We start from the raw sequence: 10,332 nt of genomic DNA on the forward strand, positions 1-10,332 counted from the left end.
ATAGTACCAAACTTTTCATCTTAAATCAGCCTTATATAAAATATTTATAAGATAACATGTAGAGTGTGTAAAACATCTTTATCTCCTGTTCTTGTCCTTTGTTAACTCTCTACAGAGTGATATAAATAATAGCAGTGAATAAAATGTGAGATAAATGCAACTGTGCAGAAAAATTATATTACATCTAATTAAAATTTGAAAGAAATAAACTTAAAATGAAAGACAATTCATTTATGGCATGACAGTATATTGTTGTAACTATCATAAAATCATCTATATTAATATTCTTTCCTGAAATTAAATTTAAAATAAACAGTTTTCTTTCTAACTTTTTTTTGGTAACAGTTTTTGAGAAGTTGACATATACAGTTCCTTTTTGTATTTTGAGACCTAAAAAAGACTTGTAAGAACAGGAAGAGTGGATTGATGTTGAAAATCTTAGCAGCCAAACTTTTCCTGTTCAGGATTTGTCAAATCAAAGAACATCACTAGAGTATCTGATATACCTTTCTAGAAAAGTTATGACCTATCAGCAGTTATTCAAATGGGGTTGAAAGTGGTCTTTACCTGATTGGATAGTATAAATCTTGAGACGATAGTAGAAAAACGACTGGGGAGGAGAAATAAATCCTTCAGTGATCCCATAAATCATGTAAAAGAGCCTTCAGCTCCTATGTATCAGGGTTAAATTTATACATTTTAGCACACTCTAATATAATGTGTGGACAGAGATGAATATTGCATTGAGGGCTGATTTATACCAGTTTTAGAAGTTTCTATAAAACTAATTTTGTGTTTCCTTATAAATTAGTATCACACACCTATTTGGAATGAGTATTTAATGGAAGGCTTTCATTATTATTTAAATTATAAATGTACACAAAATATGGAAACTTTCAACACCATTTTCTGAATAAAATTTTGCCAATTCTTTTGGGTTTAATATATTTTTCCAAAAATAAATCAAGAATTAATGTCAGGGTATTACTGAAAGCAGTAGATCTACATGTCAAGAACAGTTTGACATTCATTAATCCATAAAAAAGGTAAAAATGCATAAGAAAACAGACTATTTCTTAATCAGGATCAATTAAATTAATCAAGTAGTTTGAAATCAGTGGGACTAAAATGCTTAAAATGAAGCTAAGTATCTGCTTGTCCAAGTTAAGGAGGAGGTTGGGTTAGACACATTGAAAGGCTTTGTGATTCTATGATTCTAATACATCAAAAAGGTAATAATACAGATACAGGAAAAGTAAAATTTTAGTAAAAACTCACTGTAAACCATCATAATTATACAATTCCCCACATGAACTCATATTTGCTCAAAAATCTGTCCTTTCATGATGAAGTAGCTGCTGTTCCTGCCTGCTGTAACCCCTCGGCCTTACCTTGTCACACCAAAGGCTGCTTAATAGGAACATCCATGATTCTCTACCTGAAGTCTTTATCTGGTTATGGAGTATACTCAACCTGAGTGGAGGGAAACCAGAAGTGTGTCAGAGTTAAAGCCCCTGAAAGCAGCCTCCAGCCAATGATGAAAGGGAGTTGGTAGATATGCATCCTAGAATCTTCACCCTTCATTTGGGATAACTTTGAGCCATACTCTATACTTTTTCCCAGGGTTCTCCATTAGGACTTAGCTTCGGTTGCCCACATTGGGCAAATTCTTGATAATGCCACACTATTAACTGGCTTACCTTTTTTCCCTCCTTCTTTAATTCCCTACTTCCTACTGATATCTCCAGTGATCACCTCTCAAAAACCATTTTTGTAGTTCTGACTTCTGGAGAAACCCAAATTCTGGGTACACATACTAGCTCTAAAATGAATCAAATTAACTTTAAATGTGATTAATTGAGACTAATATTGGACAAAACAGCAGTGTCCTAGTTATTGACTAATAGGACATTTTATAATGTGAATAGAATATGTGAAAGACCAAACAGTGATAGGCATTATAGCAGTGTTTCTCAGCCTTGTCACTTTCCACATACTGAGATGGACAGTTCTTTGTTGTGGAGACTGTCCTCTACATGTAGGATGTTTAGCATCATCCATAGCCTCTACTCACTAGATGCCAGTAGCATCCTCCATCCTGCTGCAACATCTAAAAATCCCTCTAAATATTGACAAATGGTGGTTGGTGGGGGGGGGGGTTATCTCCCATTATCCCCCTTCAAGAGCCACTAGGTTATAGAAACGACTTCATTTAATGCATTCAATTAAATTTACCAACTCAACTATCACATATAGATATCATATAACAGGCATTGTCTTAAAAATGAGAAAAAAAATGTAAGTTCCTGATTTCAGAATGTATATTCTAATCAGAGGAAAAGAATTAAAACAAACTATTAATTCACAGTAAAAATTTTTCCATAATGCTCAGGCATTTTCTAATGGAGGCTATAAAATGAATAATTCTATAAAGGCTATAAATGAATAATTTCTTTCCATACATATATATATATTTCCAAAGTGTGAGTGTATGTCTGCAAATTGTGTATGATTTTAATTCTGATGAAGCGAAAGACTGTTAATTTTCACAGTGTAAATTCTGCATGGTGGGAGTGAAGGATGAGATATCTGCCCTTGGTTTTCGTTTCATGCCTTCTGTGCTGAAATACTGTGGGAGATTGAGCACATCCTGCTTTCTTTCACTATTGCAATTTTGTTCTTTTTCTTTCCTCATTGCATGTATTTGTCCCATAACTTCCACCTACCTTCTCTCAAAAGGTGTTTTTTTTAAATAATATGCATATTTCTACTGAATGCATTTAAATGATCACAATAGCAGCAAAAATTAAAGAAGCATTGGAAGATATTTTTCTTAATTTTTAGTCCAGTTTCCTCAGAATTGCTATGAGATTTTCTCTCCTAATCTCATGTAGTTTCTTTTTTATGAATCACGTAAAAATTGTCTTTCCTGTGTCCTACTCTGGCAGTTATAGGAGGCACGGTAGGTTCCCCCAATACCTCTTTGTGCTCATCAGTCGTGCAGGTATAGAGAAGGCCTTATCCTGTGATCACTTGAGAGTCTGTACCTGAGGACTTCCTCTTCTGTTTACCTGTGCATGGGACCCACAAAATGTGATAAGTGCAGTAGCATTAATGCCTCTAGAGTAGCTCTCTAAGCCAATGATAGATGAAAGCTGGAAAATAACTACCCCAGCTTCTAACATGGTTCCCACACTTTCTTCCAGAATTTTCCAAGGGTATTGAGCCACTGTATAGCCTATTTATTGACTTTCTTTCCTTTCCTGTCTCAATTCCTCAGGCCCCTATGATACTGACTAGGATCTATTCACTAATAAAACATTCCAATGCATTGGAATGATGGGCTAAAAGAAAGATCATCACATTTGGATTTTATAATCTAACATGAATGGTAGATTCATAATGGATTGATTATTTCTAATATGCAAAATATTATTAATGTATAAAATATTACTATTCTCTTAGACATGATATAGGGTCTGTTGTTAAAAGAAATTCAGGCTGGGGATATAAAATTATAATATCTTCACACTGTCTCCATATAGATCGATTTTCTTTCTTTTTTCCCTTGTAGGTGTGGGGGACGGTAATACTACAAGAGTTTAAATAAAATCCTTTAGTATTTCAACTTTTAATGGTTTGATCATTTTTTAATGTCATACTGCTCTTTTGAAAAATCAGAGTGCTGATCATCAGTTCTCAAGGAAGCTTGTAAGAAAAAAACATAATTTGTTCAGCAGAGGCATAATCCTTGCTCAGACTCTGATCAGACGAAAGCCACAGAACAGAATATCCATCACACTGATCGTTCCAATGACATAGAGAAGCACCTGGTATGTCTGGAGTGACTACTTTTTTGCACAAACTCACAGCTGACATGAAGGTTTAAATGCTGCTTGGTACTCCAACAGGTAGAAAACATAAATTGGGAAGTTGCAGCAGAGAGCAACTGTGTATTTTTGAAGTAACAGACTCATCAAAGTCCAGGCATACTATTTAAATTTTTACAGTCGAATGTTTTGTCCAGATTTTCAAAACCCATATTGTATGTGCTTTACACGATGCTATTTTGCTGTTTTCAAGTCTATGCAAATATGGTGGTGGGTGTAATAAATTCTTAATACATAATTTTAAACCATTTTGTGCTCCTTTTAGCTAAGTGTGTTAAAAGATAAAATGTGCATATAAATGTGTTTGTGAGAAAGGTGCTGTTAAGTAAAGAAACATTTACTAAAGGAATGATTTTGCAACTGGGAGATAATAATTTCCAATATGCTTTCTTTCACTGAAATAAACTATTATATGACAGCACCGAATTGATACATATGTTGTTTTGAACTAATAAGTATTTTCTTTAGATAAAGAAACAAGGTTTTAAAAGAGCCTTAGTTTTTGTTTTGTTTTCTTTCTTGTTTTGTTTCTCTCTTGCCAAGATACTTCTCAGAACAATGTTAAGTGCATAGACTAAAACACACTGGATTATAAAAGATACAAAGGAAACAAATTATTCTGAAATACAATGATTAAAATAGTATTAGGACATATTTGTGATATAGCAATGTATGCTTTTGAATGATACATTAGACAACATGGTCTAGCAGTGGCTTCAACAACTCTAAATCCAAAGTAAAGATGGGCAATATTTCAAGATACCTGCAAAACTTGTATTATGATACAAAAATACTTCTCTTAGTGATGGTGTGTAGGTACTGTTAATACTACTGTGGTTTGTGGCCTACATTCTTAATTAAATAACATGCTGGAAAGAAAGAGGTAATTTTGTCTATTTTACTAATCAAGTCCACAAACTTCCTGAGTTCTGCTTGAAAGTAACAATATGACACTGGTTGATAGGCTAAAAGAACCTTGAGGAGCTGCTAAATCAAACTTGTTTTCACAAAGTAATGACTTGAAGTTTACACCAAATCAGTTTTTACTTTTCACCTTCGTAATAATTCAAATGGAAATGTGAATTAATAAAAATTAACAAAGTGGCCTGAAAGTGCAGGACTTGTAAAGATTATGGTAAGCTGGAGAACACAGGCTCCTTCTTAAAAAATTGCATATGCATACCAAATAAAAAGTCTTAGAGTCCTCTTAGGGCCACCAATTTGTAACCTCTGATAAAATGTACAAAACCAAAAGGCAGATTTAAATATTTTAGATTTTTGTAAGCTATTTCCACGTATTATCTTCTATCTTTACTGTCTACCTATATTGCTATGGGTAAGCAGATAATAATACCACATCTGTTTCACAGGAAGAAAATAGATGAACAATCTCTAACACATATCTATTAGAAAGTCTGACATAATAGCTACTATTCCACTTTCCTCTAAAGGATAAGTAATTGCTGAAGCCTTGAATTAGTGAGACGTTTTTAGTAAGGAAAGGAGGGAGAGAGGGAAGGAAGGAAAGAAGGAAGGAAGGAAGGAAGGAAGGAAGGAAGGAAGGAAGGAAGGAAGGAAGGAAGACAGAGAGTTAAATTTAGTGTCATGTATGAGCAAACAGTAAAACTTAACTTGCAAATGAATGCATCAGATAATAAGTCCCTACGTGCTGAGTTGTCTACTACATTGTGCTTAATTCCTGACTGATATGTATTTCTGGTCTTCATAACAATTCTGTAAAGTAGGTGTTGGCATCAATATAAGATACTCAGACTTCTATTAGATTAGAAAAGGAGTTCAATTTGGGAAATCTCAAAGTTCTCACAGGCATCATACAGCCAAAACATCATCACAACTGTTCCCTCTCAAAAAAAAAAAACAAAAAAAAAAAAAAAAAAACTGTTCCCTCTCATTCCCACTTCCATATTGGCCTAAACTGAATCTTCTAAAAGCAATGCTAAGATAGAAATAATATTTTAATCAGAATGTTCCTATGTCAGTTTTGGTAATTAAACATGCCACAGAATCTTGTGGCCTCTGTACCTGTTGACTTTAAGGATGTTAAATTGTACAGGTTAATTTTACTCTATGGATTTTTAAAATTGAAATTATGTAATCTCTACTTTATAGAAGACAGAAGCAAAAATATGGCAAAACTCCATTCTGTATAAAATGTTTTATCATTATTTAGTGAACTGAAAATAAAATTTAGGGGCACCTGGATGGCTGTCAGTCAGTCAAGCATCTGCCTTCCTCTCAGGTCATGATCCCAGGGTCTTGGAATCAAGCCCTGTATCAGGTTCACTGTTCAGTGGGGAGTCTGCTTCTGTCTCTCCTGTTCCCCCTGCTTGTGCTCTGTCTCTCTATCTCCCTGTCAAATAAATAAATAACATCTTTTAAAAATGTTATTTAAAAAAAGAAAAAACGTTTTTAAATATCCACCTAAGCATCAATATCAATTAAATAAGTATTAAAATCCTTAATTCTTTAATGCATCTTAGGAAAATTTGATGCTATTTTTACTTTTTTACAGAAACAAATGTATACTGATAACAGTCAATATATCATTTTTTTCTTAAAGATTTATTTATTTATTTATGATAGACAGAGAGAGAGAGGCAGAGACACAGGAGGAGGGAGAAGCAGGCTCCATGCTGGGAGCTCGATGCGGGACTCAATCCCGAAACTCCAGGATCGCGCCCTGGGCCAAAGGCAGGCGCTAAACCGCCGAGCCACCCAGGGATCCCGTCAATATATCATTTTGAATTGTCTTCACACATTACATACTTCTTAGATTTTTTTCGATCTTCAAATAGCTAAAATTAATGGTATATTATTTTCTTTTGTCATTTAAATTCAAAGTTTAATGCTATTTATCGTGTGTTCTAAACTTCAGAAATGAAAATAGGAAATAAGTTAATATTTACAAAGAAAACCTGGGAAGTGTTAAATTTAAATGTTAAGCATATTTATGTCACTGCAGGATAAAGCATAATTTTTCTTCTAGCTATATACAGCTTCTAATTTCACAAAATTTTAGATTACTGTCATAATACCAATTAAGCTTATATTTAAAAATATGTCAGAATTTCTTATTCTGACCATAGAAAAATCATTGTTTTCTTTCTTAAACGGAGAAAAGTCATTCAGGGCAATGGACCAGGGAGAAGCAACTGAATTTCATAAAACGTGGTAAAGAAAGGCCTCTGTGACAAGGTGACATCTGAGCAGAGACTGAACAAGAAATAGAGTCACACAGGAAGAAGAGTGTTGGAAGAGGCATCTGGGCAAGTGCAGAACAGAAGTTGTCAGAGAGGCGACATGCTTTCACATAACATTTATCAGCACCTACTATGTATGCATGTTATGCTTTTCACTGCTGTGAAAGTACCAAACAACCAAAAGACATGATTCCTATTCTCAAGGAATTTGAACTTGAGCCAGGTGAAAAGTATGAGAAATACAAAAGAACTAGAAAACAATTCAAAGTAATTTCTCTTATGTAAAAAACTGTCCATACCTATTTTTAAAACAAAATCATCATCATCTATTCCACTTAATCTAGGGTATTAAAGACAGATTTTATATTTGGATGATGCTAAAGCTTGCAATATCTATCCTCTTATAATTAAAAGCTATTGGCTGTTTGCACTTAAGTCTTTTCTAATGAGACAGGATTAAGAGTCTAATGCTTTGTCCATAATTTTAATTTTTAAAACTAAGTTGTATTTCCTTCCATGATAATAGGAAAACAGATCCTCTAACTGTAATTTACTTTTGACGAATCCTTCAGCAGACTCTGAAACACTAAAGCAACAAAAATACAGATTTAACATCTATGAAATGTTCTTTAGAACTCCAGATAGTGCCATATCTTAAAAAAATTTAATATATTCTTTAAATAAATACTTTGCTGTCTTGCGTTTTGATACCATGACACATCAGTTCACTTGATACCTCTTCCTTTGTGTGTGAACAGTGTCAATCATCTGACAAATTTATTTCTACTGCAACTGATGAGCTATCCTTTTACTGACACATCTGTTAGATGGAATGTTTAGTTGATGAAAATGCATCATGTAGAGTAGACTAGGATAATATTAAATGAGCATGATGTCAAGCCCATCCAGAAAAAGATCACATAAATATTAAAATAAAAAGAATTTGATTTGGGAGAAAGAAAAGAACAGTTGTTAGATTAACAAACAGTTGGAAACTGATGCAATCTAAAGGTTTGTTAATCACTTTTTGGGAAAAAAGTGGGTTCAATCCAGTCCCCTTTCAAGGGTTCAATCCAGTCCCCTTTCAAGTGTATGATCAATACTCTCAGTTGTCCCATCAATACAAAATTATTGAGAGCCAATGAACAACCATGGGATAAGCCCTCTGAATAAAATGTGTACAATGAAAATCTATAAAGTTTCATGTATTCATTCAATAAATACTTAAGGCACAAAGCTAGAAAAGACAATTATAAATAGATTAGACATTATCTCTGCCCTCACAAGGCCTATAACTTAATAAGGTTATAAGCAAGAATGTTATTATAAGAATGTTCACCTTAGCAATACATACACTAAAATGGGAATAATACAGAGAAAAAGAGTATGGTCCCTAAGCAGGACGACAGGCAAATCTGTGAAGTGTTCCATATTTTCAAAAACTTAGCTCTCAAAATCTGTTATAGAAATTAATATTAAAAGGGCTGTGGTCTATGTACAAACACAAGATGATGTAAGGTGCATTTAATGCTGTTCACAAGAAAACCACTTTAATATAAATACATAGGTTGAAGGTGAAACAATGGAAATAAATTTATCATCTGAGCACTAATTAGAAAGGAAAACGTGAAGATGGCTAAAATAAATCACACAGGAAAGAACAATTGTTGGTGAGGATGTGGAGAAAATGGAACCTTCATAGCTTGCTGGAATGTAAAACGATGCAGCTTCTTTGCAAAACAATTTAGCAGTTTCTCATAAAGTTAAATATAGAGTTACCACATGACCCAGCAATTCCACTCCTAAGTATACATCAAAGAGAAATGGAAACATATGTATGTGAAATGCACAAGTGCATTATTCATAAAAACCAAAAAGTGGAAACGGTCCAAATGTCCATCACTTTATAAATGGATAAATCAATGTGGCACATCCAAGTGATGTAAGCAGAATAAAGGCCCCTAAATACGACTGTGTCCTAATCCCTGGAAGCTGTGAATATGTAACCTTGCATGGCATAAGGGACTTCCCAAATGTGAGTAAGTTATGGTCTGTGAGATGGGGAGGTTACCCTGAAAGATCAAGATGCCCAGTGTAATCACAAGGCTCTTAAAATTGGAAGAAGGAGAGAGGAGAGTCAGTCACAGAAATTCTGTGTGAGAACTCCCCCTGCTTTTGTTGGCTTCGAAAATGGAGAAGGGAGGGGAGGAGGGAGGGAGAGAGAAGGCCATAAATCAAGGATGGAGAGAGGTCTCTAAAAGATGGGAAAAACAAGGAAATGGGTTCTTCCCAGTGTCCAGAAAGGAATGCAGCTCTGCCAACATCTTGATTTTAACAAAGTGAGACTTGTATTGAATTTCTAATCAATAGAACTGTCAGATAACAAATTTATGTTGCTTCAAGCCACTAAATTTATGGTAACTTCTATCAGCAACAGGAAACAAATATGTTATTCATTGGAATAGTATTCAGCTATGAAAATAATTGAGTATTGATACATTACAGCATGGATGAAGATCGAAAACACTATGCAAAGTGAAACAAGAAAGTCACAAAGACCACATATTTTATGATTCTATTTATATGAAGGTATGCAGAGTAAGCAAATTTTTTTAAAAGATTTTATTTATTTATTCATGAGAGACACAGGCAGAGAGAAGCAGAGACATAGGCAGAGAGAGAAGCAGGCTCCCTCTAGGGAGCCTGATGCAGGACTCGATCCCAGGACCCCAAGACCACGACCTGCGCCAAAGGTAGACGCTCAACCACTGAGCCACCCAGGTGCCCCAGAGTGAGCAAATTTATGAAAACAGTGAGTAGATTAGTGATTGCTTAAACCTGAGTGTAGGAGGCTCTAGTGGGGACAGGGCTAACTGTTAATAAATACAGGGTGTCTTTTAGGGAAGCAGAGTGTTCTTCAATTACATTATGGTATTGGTTTCACAATTCTATAAAAATACTGACAAAATGAACTTTAGGTGGACGAGCTGTATGATATATGAATTATATCTCAGCAATGCTGTTTTTAATACAGAAAACAAAAAGAATATCAGAGCGACTATATTTATATTAGAGTTGACTTCAGAACAAAAATATTACCATGGACAAAGAGGGACATTTTATAACCATAAATGGGGCATGTTACCAAGAAAACATAGCCATCCTAACTGCTGCACCAACAATAGAGTTTCAAATAAAATGAAGGAAAAACTTATTGAAAA

The 10,332-nt window shown here is 34.3% G+C and overlaps 1 non-coding gene across 1 annotated transcript; it reads left to right on the forward strand.

Moving 5' to 3' along the window:
* The first annotated feature begins 8,442 nt into the window (after positions 1 to 8,442).
* On the forward strand, positions 8,443 to 8,548 carry LOC112662998 (U6 spliceosomal RNA). The gene has a single exon (XR_003138990.1). It is a non-coding gene; the product is annotated as a U6 spliceosomal RNA (small nuclear RNA).
* Positions 8,549 to 10,332: the final 1,784 nt, after the last annotated feature.

Source organism: Canis lupus, chromosome 20 (genome assembly GCF_003254725.2).
Source record: "Canis lupus dingo isolate Sandy chromosome 20, ASM325472v2, whole genome shotgun sequence".
Classification (NCBI taxonomy): domain Eukaryota; kingdom Metazoa; phylum Chordata; class Mammalia; order Carnivora; family Canidae; genus Canis; species Canis lupus.